The following is a 19,981-nucleotide window of genomic DNA, read 5'->3' as shown; positions in this document are numbered from 1 at the left end:
CTACATGTGAGTCAGATCTATTTTCGACCTCTACATGAAGCACTCTAGACAAAGTGGCCTCAGCACGAATGTTCAGGTCCCCTGGAGCCACTCTCCTGAGGAGCGCCACACCACCATCTCCCTTGGCTCAGGTAGAAAAACTAAAGGCAGTGAGTTGGCTGGAACAATAACAGAATCCCCATAGCATCTTTCAAGGGAGGAAAAGAGGGGGAGACCCTCTTTGGACTTGTCCATCCTAGACAACTACTGCCACATTTTAGTCTTCCTGACTCCCACAGGAGATTTATTAATGGTTAATATTTTATACCGACTTTCTGTAAAGAAACCAAGGCTCTGTTCAACAACTTGAAGCAACAGCAGCATAAAAAATTAAAACTAAAACATCATTAAAAATATTACAAGCACTAAATATTACAAGTACTAAAATAAAAAATTAAGAGACCGCATTTAAGAAAAAGTGTATCGACACTTCACTGAAAGCAAATTGAGTGATGAATGATTGTGACTCCAAAGGGAGTGCATTTGCATCCCACTCTCCCCCAACATAATCAATATGCGTTTTATGTAAACCGCTTAGGGATTTTGCTGATTAATCAGTATATAAATCCTGTTTCATAAGATAAAATAAACAAAATATTAAAATGCTTAAATGACCCAAAAGCTACGGCAGTGTTGTCTTCTGTTTCCTTGGCACTTTAAAAGGTACACACAGTATTTTGGATCTGGCCGCTCTAGCCTACCCTGGCAACTCCAAGCGATTCCTGCCTGGGAAGAGCGTCTTCTGTCTAACGCTGCAAATTCATAGGAAGAGAAAAGATATGCTTGCTTACCCTATCAACCTTGTTGATGTCACAGTGACCATTTCCTTGTGACTCAGAGATGGCCTGCTCAGAGTGGGGAGAAGCAAGCAGTGATCTAACAAGGAGGCCTGAGGCAATATAGGGCATGGACTGACTTTGTAGCGGGATAGGTAACATCTCAGCCAGTTTTTTGTGGTTTTCTGCCTATGGTTTCATTGGATAGATCAGTGTTTCCCAACCTTTTTTGGGCAAAGGCACACTTGTTTCATGAAAAAAATCTCGAGGCACACCACCATTACAGCCCCGTGACGTCAGCGCGCAGCGTCACGCCGGGAGGGACGCACCAAAGTGTAAGTTTCAATTTTTCCCCTCCCCCTTGCCTTCCTTCTGTGCCAACTGCCAAAAAGCCAAGAATCGCGGGACCGCCGGCGGAGGGGGGGAGGGCGAGCGGAGGCAGCGGCGAGCCCCGTTCCTCCCCATCCGCCCCATTCCGTGCAAGGAGCGCGAACAGGTGTGAGAAGGGGGTCAAACCTGCGGGTCGGCGCCGGGCAACCTCCAAGCTTTGGAGGTGGGGGGGCAGTGGCGTAGCGTGGGTTGTCAGCACCCGGGGCAAGGCAAGTAATTTGCGCCCCCTAACCCGTGGATTTTAGCACCCGAGTGCGAGCGCGCCCCCCCCCATGTTGCACCCGGTGCGGCCGGCACCCTTGGCACCCCCCACGCTACGCCACTGTTCCAACGTTCAGCTTCACTGGATGCCCACGAGTTATATTGTACAGAGAGAGGGATAAAAACTTTCCTCTGTGTCCACTCTCTCCTTGCCATGCCTTAGTTTTGCAGGCTTCTCTCCTGTCGCCTCTTGCTTGCCTTTTCTCTAAACTAAAAACAAACCCAATGCTGCCGTCTTTCCTCAGGGCACCGGCTCCATCCCCTTGCTTAGATTCCCTCTACCAAAGCTGAAAGCAGCCTGAAGTTCCTCCTGATCGTGAATGGGAAACAGCTGGCGAAGCCGGCGGCCTGCCAGGGAAGGGATCTCTTCCTAACCTGCTCCACGGAGCCCGTTCCTTGCAAGCGCTCTGTGTCCCTCGGATGGCGAGCACCTTTGGAAACGCGGAGCAGGCGCTTGCCGGCGAGCAGCCCCCCCCCTCCCAAGCTAATCCTTTTAAAACCGAAAGCCCCTTAACCTGCTGGCGAGAGGCTTAGCCGGGCCTCGCCTGCCCACCGGCTTCCTCTCGGAGGTTTTTGGGGAGCGCAGGGCGCGGCGAGGCCCGGCGGCGCGTCGGGGTGCGGAGGCTGCCCGTGCCGGCCAGGCGTCGGTGGCGGCGTCGGCGCTGCTGCAGCGGCTGCTCCTCCTGCAAGCAGTGAGTGGAGCGCAGCCGCAGCCGCGGCAGGGGGCGCGCACGCGCGCTAGGGCGCAAGGCTGGCGGTGGCTGCGGGGAGCCCGGCGGAGGAAGGAACTTGTCCCTTCCCTCTGGACTCGCGCCCCCCCAGATGTTGCGCCCGGTGCGGCCGGCACCCTTGGCACCCCCCACGCTACGCCACTGTGGGGGGGAGGAGGCAGCAAAGCGAGGCAGGAAGGAGAGCGCGGCTTGGCTGGGTGAGCTTTGGCAGGGGCAGGGAATGAGAGCCGCGAGGCGGGCGCTGTGGACGGAGGCGCTGCCCGCCGAGCTCACAGGCAGCCAGGCAGGCAGACGGCGAGAGCCCCGCGCTGGGCGGCCTCTCCTCGCCGCCGCCGCCCCGCCTCTCGCCGCCCGACTCGCCCGCCTCCCTCCAGGCAACATCTCGCGGCACACCAGGCAACATCTCGCGGCACACTAGTGTGCCGCGGAACAGTGGTTGAAAAACACTGGGATAGATTGCTGTTATTTCAGCTAAGATGGCGAATGGCAGTGGATCCATGATGGGACATCCACAGAAAGTAAGTGGCTCAGTTTCTGGTCAGCCACAGGATTTTTACTTTTTATAGTCTGCTCGTGGCTATATAGCTTCTAAACATAAAGAGATCTGTTGCAGTCTTGGTAGTCGTTCCATTATTCTAGGTCAGCCTTGCCCAACCTGGTGCTCTCCAAATATCAGCTCCAGCCAGCAAGCCTATGTCATCAGGTATGGTCCCTGCGATCACTCATTGCTGTTCCACCACCAGTCTCCAGGCTCTGAACCTTCTTCCCTTGTGCCTTGGGGTTCCCCAGCTGGTTCTTCCCACCATTCCTCTGCATCAATCAGTTCATGACATCCATTCTCTCCTGCACCACTATCTCCTAGAACCAGGAGAGAACTGAAGGAGGAAGAAGAAGAAGCTTCAACGCAGATGTAGTCTCTGGTTGTGTGCGCATAGTCCATTGGGGGAAGATGCATAAGCCGGTGGAGGAGGCCTGGTCCCTCTTGCTGCAACTGCTCCATAGACCTGGGAATAGTTGCTGAGACACTAAATGGGTATGGATGGTATTTGGATCCATGTAAACTACTATAAGTGTTGACTGCCCCCCCACCTCCGGAGGAATAAAGAGTTAACTATATGCCTTGCACATTCCTTTGACAGTCCCTTGACAATTCAGATGACTTTATCATTGGCCTCAAAGCTTGTCACCTACCATGCTTAGCACAACCCACCACTCATGTACACAGAGCTTTTGCCATCCCAGGCAGGTAACATGGACAGCTTAATGATCACCTGGTGAGCTGCAATGCATGACTGGTGTGCTGCAGTTGGCTTTGCAGATCACAAATTCTCCCACAATCCATATATTCTTTTCAATCCACTTCCATTAACTGATGAGAAAATTATTCGTTCCAATTATCCATATAGGTAGGTTTTGACCCATTCAACTGTAAATGTACTTGCATTTGAGAATATGCTGTTCTCATCGCGACTGGTCTATTCAGTCACCCCAGGGAAGAATAAGGCCTTAATATCACTAATGATTTAGATGTAATGCACATGGCAACAGTTTCCAGTGAAATATTTTAAATTGCAGATCACAATATTTTAATAGTTACAATTAATGTGAAGGGAACAAATGGGGCCATGGTGTATAAAGCAGCCAAACACCCAGTGATCTTTCAAACATTAGAAAGCTAGGAGCCAATTCCAGAAACAAATACGTTCGCATGCCATTCTGTGGCTCACAAGAGTGGTTACTGGTTTAGCACATACAGGGCATTTTAGGAGTTTGCTATTGTAAAAGGAAAGGAGAAAAGAGCCAGCATCTTTAGTTATAATTCTGCAGAGAAAATCTGTGAGAGAGAACCCAGGCAGCCTTGCAATAGACTGCCTGCTCCACTTACAATGTATGTAGGTGCACACTTTGGTAATCTTTTGTAATATGGTGCGAGCCCAAAATTTGGTACCCCCAAATGGATCTTCTCAATTGTGGATCTCAATGTTGTGCGCCCTGGGCAGTGCCGACTGCCTGCACCGCCCTCAATCAGAATGTAGGAATGGGGGAGAAATTCCACTTTGATTGTATGTTTTCTGAGAAACCACCTAATTTACAATTCTCAAACCACTTTGAGAACTGAAACCAAATTTCTTTTGAAATTCACACTTCTCTGAATTTTGCAGTGTCATTTTCCAACCAATGTGTACAAAAACTGCCTTTTTATTTGTGAGAAATATGTATCAAAATCATGTACTAAATATGTACCAAATTTATTATGAATTTTCATGAGGGTTTTTTTTTTAATGATCGATTATATTTATTAAATGCTTTCTCATATAGGAACCCAGAGCAACTCACATTAAAACCAATTAAGAGTATCCAGTAAGATTGTTTTTTAAAGCAAATTGCTGCAGAACTTTGCAGAATTGAATTTAAGGCCAGAAAATGGGAAGTAGCCAAACTTTGAAGTGCTATTAAAAGAGACAATCCGTTGATGTGCCCAATTTCTTATGTAAATGGAAACTTTGGGAAAATCTGAGCTGCTCCAGGACTTGGATGACGGGGTGTTTTATTATTTCTCTCTCTGCCATCACAAACTTCCTCTCTGAAGCCACAATTTTCACTTTAAGGCAAATTCTCACTACACTGTTGGAGACAATCTACAGTGAGGGGGGAAAGTATTTGATCTCCTGCTAAATTTGCCCGTTTGCCCTCTGACGAAGAAATGACCAGACCATAATTTTAATGGTAGGTTTACTGTAGCTGTGAAAAACAGAATAACAGCAGGGAAAACCCCCAGAAACCCAGAAGACAAGTCAGATATTGATGTGCATTATAATGAGTGAAATAAGTATTTGATCCCTTTGCATAAGATGACTTCGTGATTGGTGGCAAAACCCTTGTTGGCAATTACACAGGTCAGATGTTTCTTGTAGGTGGCCACCAGGTTTGCACACATCTCAGGAGGTATTTTGTCCCACTCCTCTTTGCAGATCCTCTCCAAGTCAGTAAGATTTCGAGGCTGATGTGTAGCTACTCGAACATTCAGTCCCTCCACAGATTTTTAATGGAATTAAAAAAATAATTAAAAGACTGTAATACATCAAATATTAAAAGCTTCCCTAAACAGGGCTACCTTCAGATGTCTTCTAAAAGTCTGGTAGTTGTTGTTCTCTTTGACATCTGGTGGGAGGGCGTTCCACAGGGAGGGCACCACTACTGAGAAGGCCCTCTGCCTGGTTACCAGTAACATGGCTTCTCACAGTGAGGGAACCGCCAGAAGGCCCTCGGTACTGGACCTCAGTGTCAGGGTATAAGGATGGGGGTGGAGACACTCCTTCAGATATACTGAACTGAGGCCATTTAGGACTTTAAAGGTCAGCACCAACACTTTGAATTGTGCTCGGAAATGTACTGGGAGCCAATGTAGGTCTTTCAAGACCGGTGTTATATGGTCTCGGCGGCTGCTCCCAGTCACCAGTCTAGCTATCGCTTTCTGGATTAGTTGTAGTTTCCGGGTCACCTTCAAAGGTAGCCCCACGTAGAGCGCATGGCAGTAGTCCAAGCGGGAGATAACCAGAGCATGCACCACTCTGGCGAGGCAGTCCGCAGGCAGATAGGCAGATAGGGTCTCAGCCTGCGTACCAGATGGAGCTGGTAAACAGCTGCCCTGGACACAGATTTAACCTGTGCCTCCATGGACAGCTGTGAGTCCAAAATGATTCCCAGGCTGCGCACCTGGTCCTTCAGGGGCACAGTTACCCCATTCAGAACCAGGGAGTCCTCCACACCTGCCCGCCTCCTGTCCCCCAAAAACAGTACTTCTGTCTTGACAGGATTCAACCTCAATCTGTTAGCCACCATCCATCCTCCAACCGCCTCCAGACACTCACATAGGACCTTCACAGTTCTGATTTGAAAGAGAGGTAGAGCTGGGTATCATCTGCATATTGATGAACACCCAGCCCAAACCCCCTGATGATCTCTCCCAGCAGCTACATGTAGATGTTGAAAAGCATGGGGGAGAGGACAGAACCCTGAGGCACCCCACAAGTGAGAGCCCAGGGGTCTGAACACTCATCCCCCCCCCCACTTTCTGGACACGGCCCAGCTCCCAGCCCCTCAAGACGATCCAGAAGGATGTTATGGTCAATGGTATCAAATGCCGCTGAGAGATCCAGCAGAACTAGGAAACAGCTCTCACCTTTGTCCCTTGCCCGCTGGAGATCATCAACCAGTGCGACCAAGGCAGTTTCAGTCCCATTATGAGGCCTGAATCCTGATTGGAAGGGATCCAAATGGTCTGCATCCTCCAGGCGTGCTTGGAGTTGTTCAGCAACCACCCGCTCAATCACCTTGCCCAAGAATGGTAGATTTGAGACTGGGCGATAGTTGGCCATATTGGCAGCATCTAAAGATGGTTTTTTAAGAAGCGGTTTAATAATCACCTATTTCAGTGGGTCTGGGAAGGCTCCCCCACGGAGGGAAGCATTCACCACCCCACAAAGCCCAGCCCTTCCTGGCTAGCTTTTATAAGCCAGGATGGGCAAGGATCAAGGAGACAGGTGGTTGGTTTCACTCGTCCAAGCAGCCTGTCCACATCCTCTAGCACTCTCCTGCCCCGTCCCTGCTCCCACGGTGGAGTCTACCTCTTCCTGAATCTGAATGACTTTATCTGCAAAAAACTTTGCAAAATCATTGCAGGAGATCATGTGGCCCCTACTGAGCCCTGATGGAGCAGGTGGTTCCGCTAAATTGCGAACCACCTGAAAAAGTCTCCTGCTGCTATTTTCTGCAGATGCAATAGAGGCAGTGAAGAAAGTCTTCTTCGCCGTCGCTACCGCCACTTGGTAGGCTCGACGTTGAGTTCTAACCTGTGTCTGGTCTGATTCAGAATGAATTTTCCGCCACTGGCGCTCTAGCCGTCTCAACGATTGTTTCATTGCCCTCAGATCCGTGGAAAACCACGGGGCTGTCCGGGCTCCATGCAATCGGAGAGGGCACTTCGGAGTCAAAGTCAATAGCCCTGGTTAACTCCACATTCCAGCGGGCCACCACTATGGTTCCAGCTGCCCTGAGATCATTTACAAGTTCCCCCCGTGTAGTTCTGGGCTGCTTCATCACCAGTCTCATTATCATTGCAACTCCATGAGATTAATTCTTGCATGGAGCCCCAGACCGAGGGGGGTTGACAGTTATTTTGTGTTTCTTCCATTTGTGAATTATTTCACCAACTGTTGTCACCTTCTCACCAAGCTGCTTGGCAATAGACTTGTCAGATGCTGTGTGGTGGTTGCTCGTGAGTAACCAGGCAGGACTCCGACCTGTCTTTTACAGGTTTTATTGTGCAAACTATTTACAGTGCAGATACACAAAGTTCATGTCCGTCTTAGTCACTTGCAGAATCCGGGAGTGGCCCCTTCTGGCTTTTTCCCCAACATAAGAAGTTCAACACCCCAAGCCTCTGCCTCCCCTCCTTGCATTTCACCCCTCTGCACAAGCTGGGCGACGGAAGTGGTGTGCGTCCCTCCTGGCCAGCCCGGCTAGGTGAGGTACTGGGGCTCTCAGCAGCATCCTTGAGCCCTTTCCCATCTTGGCTGGCCCCTTCCCTCTCTTCTCCATTGGAGGTGTGGCTTTTCCCCTCGCTGGAAGAGGAACTGCTCGGAGGCTCTCTGTCTCCCAACGGCTCCCCTGTTCCAATGGCAGTCCCCTGACAAGTCTTGTATCCCAGTCCAGCCTTGTACAGGTCTACAGTCTTTTCCCTGACATCCTTGGACAGCTCTTTGGTCTTGGTCATGGTGGCTACTTTGGAATCTGCTGGATTGATTGCTTCTGTCGACAGGGGTTTTCCTGTTGTTATTCTGTCTCTCACAGCTACAATAAACCTACCATTAAAATTATGGACTGGTCATTTCTTCGTCAGAGGGCAAACGGGCAAATTTAGTAGGGGATCAAATACTTCCCCCCCCCCCACTGTATGTACATAACAAAAAACATCCATGTTAATTGTTTTCACATTCAGGTCCAGCCCCCCAATTGCCCTCCACAAGTTGGAGGTTGAACTTGAGAAGTGGGGGCCCTCCTCCACTCGTGGAGGCTCTTCGTGTGACACAGAGCCCTGAAAATTCAGCATTCTAAAAGACAGGGATCGTATCTGTGAGGACAGAATGCTCCCTGCTTCACAAGTTTCCTCTCCCACTTGTGGATAGTAAACACATCCTCCTCATGTGTTTACTTAATTTGCAATAATTAAAACCTGGAGAGGCCTGATTTGACACTTCACCACTAATTTGCCCATGAGATATTCCTGATTATGGAAAAGGAGGCCTATGTCTTTGTGCCTTAAATAATCTTCCCAGGGGAGGAATTGGCCTCTGTGCACACACATGCACCCGATAGCACACCTTCTTGGAGACCATTCCTGCTCCCACAGATTCCTTTGGTGGCAAAGATGGGCTAAGTGCCCCCCCTTTTAAATCATAATGGATCTTTGCAGGTGGGAGCAAAATGTGGAGCATACATAGTCAAATCCCTATTCTCCATCTGTTTGGATACCTTTTGACCACCAAGATGGAATAATCTGAAAGGGCTACTTCAGCACATGTCCATGCAGGGAAAGGGCACTGTGTGGCCTGCATGTGGAAGGATTGGCTCCAATGATGCACATCCTTTAGTGCAGGGGTGGCTAAGCTTTTGGCCCACCACCAGGTGGTAGCCCTCCTTGACTGCTGGTCATGGTGGCTGGGGCTGATGGGTGCTGGTCCAACAACATCTGCAAAGCCACAAGTTGGCCTCTCTGGCCCTAGTAAGCCCATCACTGCAAACAGAGAATGGACAGAGGAGTCCTTTCTTACCTCTGTGAACTATCTCTCATGTGCCATGTTTGGTGACATACAAGCGTCTCTCTGAGTCTTTAGGGCCCAATTTCCCCCCTTTTGGATGGGGGCTGGCCCCATATTTGCAGCTACAAGGGTTGGAAGGAGAAGCGGAGCAGAGCTTCAAGGATGCAGCCCCTCAGCCTCTCAGAAGGCATTATGAAAAGACTAAACACATTACTTGACATTATCCTTTAAAAATTACTTCTGCACAGAACAAAGCAGTATGAAACTCAACCTTTTAAGACATGTTTACTGCTGTTTAATGGAGATTTAGCGAAGCTTTTCATTATTAATCGAAAATATATTTGCAATTAAAGTGTCTCTTGCAGTGTCATGACTGATGTGCCTTTTTGATTATTATACAAGCAGAACGTTGTGTGTGCTACTCATAACATATGCCTCTAGGGTAAAAGGAATCGGAAAATAAAACATATTATTAGGATTAGTATTAGTATGTCATGTAACTAAGAGCCATCATCTATGATATACGTGTATAGTTCCCAGGGGAGGAAGAACGGGAATAGAAGATGCTTCAAAGCTGCGGACCAGGATAAATAAAGTGTCATAATATATTTAGCCAATGCTAATGTGAAGCATAGAATGTAGTGAAAACGGGTCAGGGGCAATACTTCCCCCAGGGGGGAAAGATTTGAGGGGGGGCTGCATGTCAGCAAACAGCCATGGCTGGATGACAAATAGTTTATAGAAGTGGTTAGAGGGTTTATCTATCCTCTGCCTACTTGCAACAAATCACTGCAATTTTTAAGGGCTGTCTTCGAATGAGAATTTGCTTATTCTTACACACAGATTCTTACTGTCCACACTCCCCCTGCCTTGCATTGGCTGAGGATATTATTGTCTTCTGCCTTCTCTTCTCTTTCTAGGCGATTCATTCTGCAGGCTGGTTTGGGTGGGGGAGGACGCTTGTTTGTGCTGCCTGGTCAATGGCCAGAGGCGCCTCCAGAAACACAGCTGCGGCTTTGCTGCCCATTATTCAGGTCGGGTCCAGCTTGCCAAAATCAAGCAGCCTGCTTTGTCTCATCCTAAGCCCTCCCTCCAAGCTCCACAATGACACAATTGGTGCTTTTCCAGCCACAATCTGCCTTTATAGGGAGACACCAGCCAGTTATATTAATTCTCTGCCCCTCGAAAGACAGGGTGAATGGTCTCTCTCTTCCTTGCTCCTTCCATCATTCGATCCACTGCCTCCTCTTTCTTCTATTCTAAGATTTATAATACAGTGGTACCTCAGGTTAAGTACATAATTCGTTCCTGAGGTCCGTTCTTAACCTGAAACTGTTCTTAACCTGAAGCACTAATTCTGGGTTAGCGGAGTCTGTAACCTGAAGAGTATGTAACCTGAAGCGTATGTAACCTGAGATACCACTGTAGTAGCATCATCATAGAATTGGAAGGGACCACAGGGGTCATCTAGTCCAACCCCCTCCAATGTGGGGCTCAGATACCAACTTCCCCTATTTAACAGTAGTGACAGTCATTTTCTGATACTGGTCCATGGTAAAAAACATAACCCTTCTTTTGCCTTATAGGGAGCTGCTGGGGCATTTGCTGAGATGCCATGGAATAAGAAGAACAGAGACCTGCACTCCTCAGCAGTGACTACTGTCTTGCCATCTATTTTAATTGTTATTTGAATACACCCTATAAGCAGCCTTGAAAACTTTGGTTAGTGGGCAGTGTATAAATATTCCTCAGTAAATATAAAAATAAAATAAAATGCCATATTAAAAAAGAGAGTTAGTTTTTACTCAGCCCCAACCCCAGGGTTTCAGAGATGTGAAATATGCCTGAGTAGCGTGAGGGTGCACCTTGGGTCTAGTCCATGCCAGACCACACACCTGATATAAGCTGCCGGCTCCCCATCTCTCCTCCTTCCATCTCCCCCTCCACCACCATAAGCATAAATGGATCCTGAGGGTAAAAGTGGCTGTGTGTGTTTGTCCTGCAGTTCTATAATAAGGGCAAGCAGACGCACTTTAAACACGTTAGTTAACCTTCTTCAGTACGCATCTCTCTTGTTGTTTTTTTAAAACATACTCTTATGATTTTGGTTTAGTAGCTGTGTCTTCTTCCCATTGAACTCAGCGCGAATTGCTTCCAAACAGAAACCTGCACGGAATTGCACTATAAAGTGCTTATCTGGAACATGCTCAATTAAAGCAACAAAATGGTATCAACTTCTTCCACCAAATGATTAGAAGAAATGGCAATTAATACTTTTAACAATCAGCATTCCCAAACTGTTTCTAGAATGCCCAAATTGCTTCACATATATTATTTCCGTAATCCTTGCAGCAACCTTCTAATTGCATTAAAATGTGTTTGTTAGAGGAACTGCAGCACTAAAATCCTGATGATTTTTTGAGACTTAAAAGGAAAGAGAAAGAATTACCAGTTGATAGAGAACTGTAGTGAAATGAACTTAAGAAGGGAAAAATCAAAATGAGAAATCAGACAAGAAAGGGGGAGGAGTGGCGTTATATGTCAGGGATCTGTATACCAGTGAAGAGATCCAAGATTTAGAACCTCAAAGCCAAAGTGAGAGCATTTGGGTCAAAATTAAGGGAGAGAAGAATAACAGAGACCTCATTGTGGGAGTTTACTATAGATCCCCAAGCCAAACGGAGGACATAGATGATGCCTTCCTGGAACAGATGGCCAAGCATGCAAAAGGAAGGGAGATAGTAGTAATGGGGGACTTCAATTACCCGGATATTTGTTGGATGTCAAACTCAGCCAAGAGCATAAGGTCAAACAGATTCCTCACTGGCCTTGCAGACAACTTCATTGTCCATAAAGTGGGAGAAGCAACAAGAGGAACAGCCATTTTAGATCTGGTCCTAACCAATGTTGATGACCTGGTTAGTGGGGTAGAAGTGGAAGGATCATTAGGCACGAGTGATCATGCTCTTCTGAAGTTTACTATACAGCGGAAAGGAGCAGCCAAGCATACTAGGACTCAATTTCTTGACTTTAAGAAAGCCGACTTCATAAAACTTAGGGAAGTGCTGGGTGAAATCCCATGGACAGTAATACTAAAAGGAAAGGGAGTTCATGCTGGCTGGGAGTTTGTTAAGAGGGAGATAGTAAAAGCACAACGTCAGGCAATACCAATGAGACGGAAACATGGAAGGTGCCTAAAGAAGCCAGGGTGGCTATCTAAAGAACTTTTAACTGAGTTAAGATTAAAAAAGGATGTGTACAAAAAATGGAAAAGGGGGGAAACCACCAAAGAGGAATTCAAACAAATAGCCAGCACGTGTAGACACAAAGTCAGAAAAGCTAAAGCACAGAATGAACTCAGGCTTGCTAGAGAGGTTAAAAGCAACAAAAAAGGCTTTTATGGGTATGTTCGTAGCAAAAGGAAGAACAAAGAAACAGTGGGGTCACTCAGAGGAGAAGATGGTGAAATGCAAACAGGGGACACAGAAAGGGCTGAACTCCTCAATGCCTTCTTTGCCTCAGTCTTCTCCGATAAAGAAAACAATGCCCAACCTGAAGAATTTGGAGCAAATGATTCAGCAAAGGAAACACAGCCCAGAATAACTAAGGAGATAGTACAAGAATACTTGGCTAGTTTAGATGTATTCAAGTCTCCAGGGCCAGATGAACTGCATCCAAGAGTATTAAAAGAACTGGCAGATGTGATCTCAGAACCACTGGCAGTCATCTTTGAGAATTCCTGGAGAACAGGCGAAGTCCCGGCAGATTGGAGGAGGGCAAATGTTGTCCCTATTTTCAAAAAGGGGAAAAGAGAGGACCCAAATAATTACCGCCCAGTCAGTCTGACATCAATACCAGGGAAGATTCTGGAGCAGATCATTAAGCAAACAGTCTGTGAGCACCTAGAAAGGAATGCTGTGATCACCAATAGTCAGCATGGATTTCTGAAAAATAAGTCATGTCAGACTAACCTGATCTCGTTTTTTGACAGAATTACAAGCCTGGTAGATGAAGGGAACGCAGTGGATGTAGCCTACCTTGATTTCAGCAAGGCATTTGACAAGGTGCCCCATGATATTCTTGTAAAGAAGCTGGTAAAATGCGGTCTTGACTATGCTACCACTCAGTGGATTTGCACTTGGGCAAAAAAAATGAGAGGCACAAATACAAGATGGGGGACACCTGGCTTGAGAGCAGTACATGTGAAAAGGATCTAGGAGTCTTGGTTGACCACAAACTTGACATGAGCCAACAGTGTGACGCGGCAGCTAAAAAAGCCAATGCAATTCTGGGCTGCATCAATAGGAGTATAGCATCTAGATCAAGGCAAGTAATAGTGCCACTGTATTCTGCTCTGGTCAGACCTCACCTGGAGTACTGTGTCCAGTTCTGGGCACCACAATTCAAGAAGGACACTGACAAACTGGAACGTGTCCAGAGGAGGGCAACCAAAATGGTCAAAGGCCTGGAAACGATGCCTTATGAGGAACGGTTAAGGGAGCTGGGCATGTTTAGCCTGGAGAAGAGGAGGTTAAGGGGTGATATGATAGCCATGTTCAAATATATAAAAGGATGTCACATAGAGGAGGGAGAAAGGTTGTTTTCTGCTGCTCCAGAGAAGTGGACACAGAGCAATGGATCCAAACTACAAGAAAGAAGATTCCACCTAAACATTAGGAAGAACTTCCTGACAGTAAGAGCTGTTCGACAGGGGAATTTGCTGCCAAGGAGTGTGGTGGAGTCTCCTCCTTTGGAGGTCTTTAAGCAGAGGCTTGACAACCATATGTCAGGAGTGCTCTGATGGTGTTTCCTGCTGGGCAGGGGGTTGGACTCGATGGCCCTTGTGGTCTCTTCCAACTCTATGATTCTATGAAATCAAAACTGACAGCTTTGTCCAAACCTGCTTCCCTCACACTCAGCCTCAGTCACTCTGTCCGCACTGGCGGAGGAAGAGGAGTGCGGGGGGAGCGCACCACCCCCGGCAGCGCGATCCCGGTGGGGTGCCATTGTGGCTGCCTCCCCTCCTGCGCTGGGCGCCACGCCCCCGCAGGATGCTTGTTGTGCCCCTGCGGGCGCCGCGTCACGCCCCCGGGATGTGCACCAGCCCCGCCTGGTCTCTGCCCCCCCCACCCGTGCTGGAGCATGAAGCTCTGCCACTGTCTGTCATGTTTCTGCCATTTCCTTCTCCCCCCCCCCCTTTGCCTTCTCTCCAATACCCACCTTCCTACCTATCTTTGCAATGTACCTGTGGGGAGCTGGTACAGTTGTGGGCAGGTGAGGAGGAGGTGACACTGGGCAGGCTGCCAGGTTGACACACAATGGACAGTGGGCTAAGGCTCTTAATCCATGTAAATCTCTTCATATTGCAAATGTGGAGGCAGAGGCAGACGGGGGGGGGCAGTAATGTTTCCCCTGCCCCAAAGATCACCTAGCAAGTTTATGGTAGGTGAGATTTCAACCATGAATTTCCTCGTTTATTTGCAGGGAATGTGCAGGATGGAGCTGTTAGTCACTATGTATTCTGTGTATTGCAAGGGGCCATGCAACTATATTAATTTCCCCACTGCACTGTGTGTATTTCCTAGGAGCATAATGTTTGGGTAATTGGCTTTTTAAAAACCGCTCAAGTTGGCGTTTTCATGCCGAACAATGGCAAGGAAACCCCATTATCGCAGAGCTGCATTCGGAAGCGCAGTGTTCCAGGCTGATTAGTTTCAGTGAGAGTCCAGAAGAGAATGTTCCTTTTCCCTGTTTGGTGCTGAGCTGGTGAAAGGCCTTCTGTGGCAGCCAGATTCTTTGTAACAACTAATCAAGTGTTGTTGCTTCTTTAACAGGTAGCTTCTCTGCAATCTCCTTATTGCAGAGAAGCCAAATTACTTCTTTGCAGAGTCTTAACAGCAGACTTTGTAGGGCAGATCCCAGTACCTTAAAAAAGAGCAAATTCCACACTAGGGACCATTGGAAAAGGAATTGAAAATGAAACTGCTGATCTCATAATGCTGTTCTACAGATCTATAGTACAACTGCATTTGGAATACTATGTATTGTTCTGATTGCCTCACCACAAAAATGTTATAGAGTTGGAAAAGGTTCAGTGACTCCCCTCTGAGGACAGGTTGCCCCATTAGGGACTTTTTGGTTTAGGCAAGGAAGAAGAGGTGACATGACAGAAGTTTACATCACATACGCACCAGATAGTCTCCTGGTCTTGTGAATGACCCAGACCTCTCCCATCCATGCCTGGAGTGTTGTGGGTATTAGGAAGGGCTTGGACCATCCTTTGCCTTCTCTTCCTTTCCCCTCCGCTCTCCATCTCAGAGATCAATTAAAAGAGGTAGAGAGATCAGACTTCCCCCTCCAGTCCACTTTAAATTCTTTTTAAGAATTTGCAGCCAGCAAATTTTGAGGAAACTCTTGGCGTGTTTATTCCTTTATTGTAAGTTGAGCCTTACACTGCAAGCCTTTATATGTCTACTCAGAAACAAGTCCCACTGAATTCAATGGCACTTACTCCCAGGTAACTAGGTAAAGACTGCAGTATTATGCTTTTTAAAGTAAAGGTAAAGGGACCCCTGACCATTAGGTCCAGTCGTGGCCGACGCTGGGGTTGCGGCGCTCATCTCGCTTTATTGGCCGAGGGAGCCGGCGTACAGCTTCCGGGTCACGTGGCCAGCATGACCAGGCCGCTTCTGGCAAACCAGAGTAGCGCACGGAAACTGCATTTACCTTCCCACCAGAGCGGTACCTATTTATCTACTTGCACTTCAACGTGCTTTCGAACTGCCAGGTTGGCAGGAGAAGGGATCGAGCAACGGGAGCTCACCCCGTTGCGGGGATTTGAACCGCCGACCTTCTGATCGGCAAGTCCTAGGGTCTGTGGTTTAATCCACAGCACCACCCTTATTATGCTTTTTACTCAGAAGTAAAGTCCTGGTCTGGAAGGGTCGGGCAAAGCAGGTGGAAAAGTCGTTGCCAGGTGAAGAACAGAAAGTCTCTCTTTTCAAGAGGACTTCCTCTCTGGTATGTGCCTAATGATTTTCACAATCTCTATTATTATTATATTTATATCTTGGTGCTGAGGAGAGCCTTTCCTGTGGGAAGTGCATGACATGCAGAGCTCCTGGATGTGGGGAGAAGTGGGGGCTGCTTTCCTTTGCAATATGTGAAGGGGGGGGGGAGAAATGGTGCTACAGAAAAATGTGAAGTAAAAGTCACTTCAGAGGCTCAGAGAACTTGGCAACAGTGGCGTAGCGTGGGTTGTCAGCACCCGGGGCAAGGCAAGTAATTTGTGACCCCTAACCCGTGGATTTGTGCCCCCTAACCCGTGGATTTGCGCCCCCTAACCTGTGGATTTGTGCCCCCTAACCTGTGGATTTGTGCCCCCTAACCTGTGGATTTGCGCCCCCTAACCCTAACCCCCAGATGTTGCGCCCAGCCCCCCCTGCACCCCCCATGCTACGCCACTGCTTGGCAAGTTGGCCTGCTCTTTACTCCTTTTCTTTGGGGCGGAGGTGGTATTGGCTCGGTGCATATCCCGTCCCTGCCTTTGTAAAGTAAGAGGAAGGGGACTGAAAGAAAACACAAGGAATGAATAAAAATATTGCATAAAACTTTGCATTCAGATAACACATGCCTGTGTATGCAAACATGTGGGGGGGGGGGTGTGCCAAGCTGAGTCTTTGACTGGGCAGAAAAAATGCCTCGTTTTGCCTTTGGTTAATGAACCAAATAGAGCCAGGACTTCACCCAGCAGTGGATGCCAGGCTTCCTGACGTCTTGGTCGGGAGCAGGAGTAGGGCACCACTTGTGAAGGTTGTCTGCAGAGCTGGCTCAAAAGGCAGCAAGGCTTCGACCAACAGCTTTAGAGTACCGTGGGTGGTGTGTTGAAACACACTGGGCTCCATCTCCATGAAAACTGCCTCACGTCATGATCTTGCCGTTTAGCCTCTCCCTATGGCGGAGAAGGGGCACATACCCCCCCATATCTCTGACAAGTGGGCAATAATAATAATAATAATAATAATTTATTATTTATACCCCGCCCATCTGGCTGGGTGTCCCCAGCCACTCTGGGCGGCTTCCATAAAAACCAAAAATACAGTAAAATATCACACGTTAAAAACTTCCCTGAACAGGGCTGCCTTAAGATGTCTTCTGAATGTCAGGTAGTTGTTTATCGTTTTGACATCTGCTGGAAGGGCGTTCCACAGGGCGGGCGCCACTACCGAGAAGGCCCTCTGCCTGATTCCCTGTAGGCAAGTGATACTGAGGCCCATATGCTCAGAGGCCTGTCTGATGCCTCTGCCTGAGCAAGCCTTCCTGGCGACACCAACATCCCAGATGCAGGCAGGAAGCAGCAAGAGACCTCTCCCTGTTTCTGTCCAGAGGTTTGTTGCCACATGAAGCTGTGAATCATCCACGAGGCTATTGCCCATTGAGCCTTGCCAGACTGGTGAATCTAGAGAAGGCCTCTGAAGCCCCAGATTTTTAAAATATATATATATTATCAGTCATTGTAGCTTTAAAAGATCTCTAGAAGTAAGGCAACCGACTCTTTCTTTTCGAGAGGCGGTTCTGTGCCATTCCTGGATCCGGTGTCGCCATCAAGGCGCACGCCTGGCAGCCCAGGGCCCTGTCCGCCTCCCCTTCCCTGGATCTGCTTCGAGCCTTCTTGGAGAAAAGGATTCTTGCGCCGTGTTTTTCGAGGATGCCTCGAGCTCCGCCGAGGCTCCGGTGAGCCAGAGCCCAGCCTTTCCTGGGCGGGGAGGAGGCGGGCAGGCGGGCGGGCAGCGCTTTCCCTCCGGCCGGCGCCGCCCGGGAGAGCGCGCACTTGGCCGCAGAAGCCTCGCTTCCCCGAGGACGGAGCGAATCCCGGAGCAGCTTTCGCCGAGCCTCTTGCCCGGGATGCCTTCCTTTCGTGTTTCGGGAAGGGCGCGTCCCGCCCGCCGCCCGCGGGATCCCCAGCGCCGCCGCGCCTCGGCCTAGAGGCCGCCTTCCCGGAGCCCGGCGCAGCAGCACCGGGGCGCCGTCCCCGGAGGGAGGGAGGCGGCCTCGTCTCTTCCAGGCCCGCCCCTTCCTCGCCGCCGCCGCCGCCGCCCCGCCTCTCGCTCCCCGGAGAGGCCGCCCAGCGCGGGGCTCTCGCCGTCTGCCTGCCTGCCTGCCTGCCTGGCTGCCTGCGAGCTCGGCGGGCAGCGCCTCTGTCCGCGTCGCGGCTCTCGAGGGGCGCTCGCCCGGGAGGACGCGCCGGAGCCCGGGAGCTGCTTCTTCCTCCGCCCCCCGGAGCCGGAGCGCCGCTTGGAGCGCCGAGGAAGGAGAGCGCGCCGGGGGGGGGACTTCAAGGTGAGCCCTGGCGAGGGAGGGAGGCCGGCGGGGGGCGGGCGGGGGGGGGGGTCGGGCTCCGCTGCAGCTGATGCCGGGGGGGGGGGGAAGCAGCTGCCGCTTCTGCTGCGGACGCCTCTTGCAGCCCGACAGGGGCCTTGGCTGTGGAGCCCAGCCAAGCCCCCCGCTCTCCCCTGCCCAGTTTCCCGGGCGGGCATCTTGGCCGCCTCTTTCTTCTCTCCCCTCCGCCTTCCGGGCCTCGCCAAGGCCTCCCTCCCTCCCTCGGGGCCAGGTGAGCCCCGGCTGCCCGGCTTGGCTGGTTAGCGAAGCGCTTCTCGTCATTCGCAGGGAACAGAGAGGAAGAACATTTCCATTTTGTTTTTGTTTTCTACTTTGGAATCCACATAGGAGGAACCTTCTAATCATGGTGACTAAATGAACTGAAATATTCCAGTCATGCAGCTTCTGGCGGTAGTGCAAGGGTTGTGGGGGGGGGGGGAGTAACCAAAGGCAGAGTTGGAAATTAATGCCGGGCTGTCTTCTGCTAAGACAACAGGAATAATGGTCTGGGGCGGATTCTCATTGGGAATCTGGCTGGAGACGAGAACTTCCGTGGTGATCTTAGAAAAAGGCCCCCCCCGCCCCCCCATCACACTTCATAGAGAACGCATTTCAACATGCGGCAGCTGTAAGACTGCCAGCATTTACACCGTCGCTCACTTAACTGTAGATGTCAGACTCTGCTTGCCCGGCTGGCTGTATTTACACTCCCGGGATGAATTTTTACTCTCCCAAAGAGGCCAGATGAGGCTTTCCTGTTTGTTTACAGAATGCATTTACTCCCGTCTTCCCCTCCACCTCTCAGATTTCATGGGATACACATTCTGTTCCTTTAGGGACTGCCAGTATTTTTGGTGGGTTGCTGTAGGCTGCAAAGAGTGTAGGCTTTTGTTTTTGTCTATGGCACTGGATGGAGAATTGAAATATGTGAGTGTGTCTCTGAGGTTGCTTCTCCTCCCTGATCCCCCACCCCAGGCTTTCTTCAGAGACTCAGGCTGCTGTGCTGACCCTTCCTCTTCAGAGGCCACTGTCAAACCACCACACACAACTCCTGTATGGAATTTGTAGGTCTGGTTTGCAGAAATGTTTTTGTTGTTCAGTGACATGAATGTAAATGCGTGATTATGGACTACGCAGTGCAGACAGAACCTTCATATTGCTTGACACTGACGTGACCTCATAGGAGCTTAGAGTTGTAGGGTTAGAAGGGTCATCTAGTCTCAACCTGCTTAAAAACCACCACCTCTCATGGGAGTCCATTCTACTATTGAAGAGCTGTCAGAAAGTTCTTCCTGAGATTTCGTTGGAATCTCCTTTCTTGTAACTTAAATCCATTGATTTGGGTCCTAGCCACTGGAGTAGGCGAAAGCAAGCTTGCTCCAACTTCCATGTGACAGCCCTTTAGATATTGGTAGATGGCTGTCATCTCTCCTTTTGGTTTCCTCTTCTCCAGGCTAAACATCCACAACTCCCCCAACTGTTCCTCATAAGGCTTGGTTTCCAGACTTTTGAACATCTTCGTTTCCCTCTACACACATTCCAGCTTGCTAATATCCTTCATAAATTGTGATGTCCATGACTGGAT

General features: G+C 49.3%; 2 protein-coding genes across 2 annotated transcripts in view; one reads left to right on the top strand and one right to left on the bottom strand.

Annotated features, from left to right (window-relative positions):
* Positions 1-19,981, bottom strand: part of DARS2 (aspartyl-tRNA synthetase 2, mitochondrial) — a 1,012,941-nt gene that overhangs the window by 450,892 nt on the left and 542,068 nt on the right. The window lies entirely within an intron of this gene.
* LOC310708636 (uncharacterized protein C1orf21) overlaps positions 17,795-19,981 on the top strand; it is a 139,540-nt gene continuing 137,353 nt past the window's right edge. Inside the window, exon 1 of the mRNA XM_083507271.1 lies at positions 17,795-18,357. The gene's annotated coding sequence lies outside the window, so the exon portion shown is untranslated. The remainder of the gene's footprint in view (positions 18,358-19,981) is intronic.

This window comes from Podarcis liolepis (assembly GCF_965112155.1).
Source record: "Podarcis liolepis genome assembly, chromosome: 6".
NCBI lineage: Eukaryota > Metazoa > Chordata > Lepidosauria > Squamata > Lacertidae > Podarcis > Podarcis liolepis.
The sequence above is the reverse complement of the archived record's forward strand: the minus strand, read 5'-3'. Positions and strand labels throughout refer to the sequence as shown.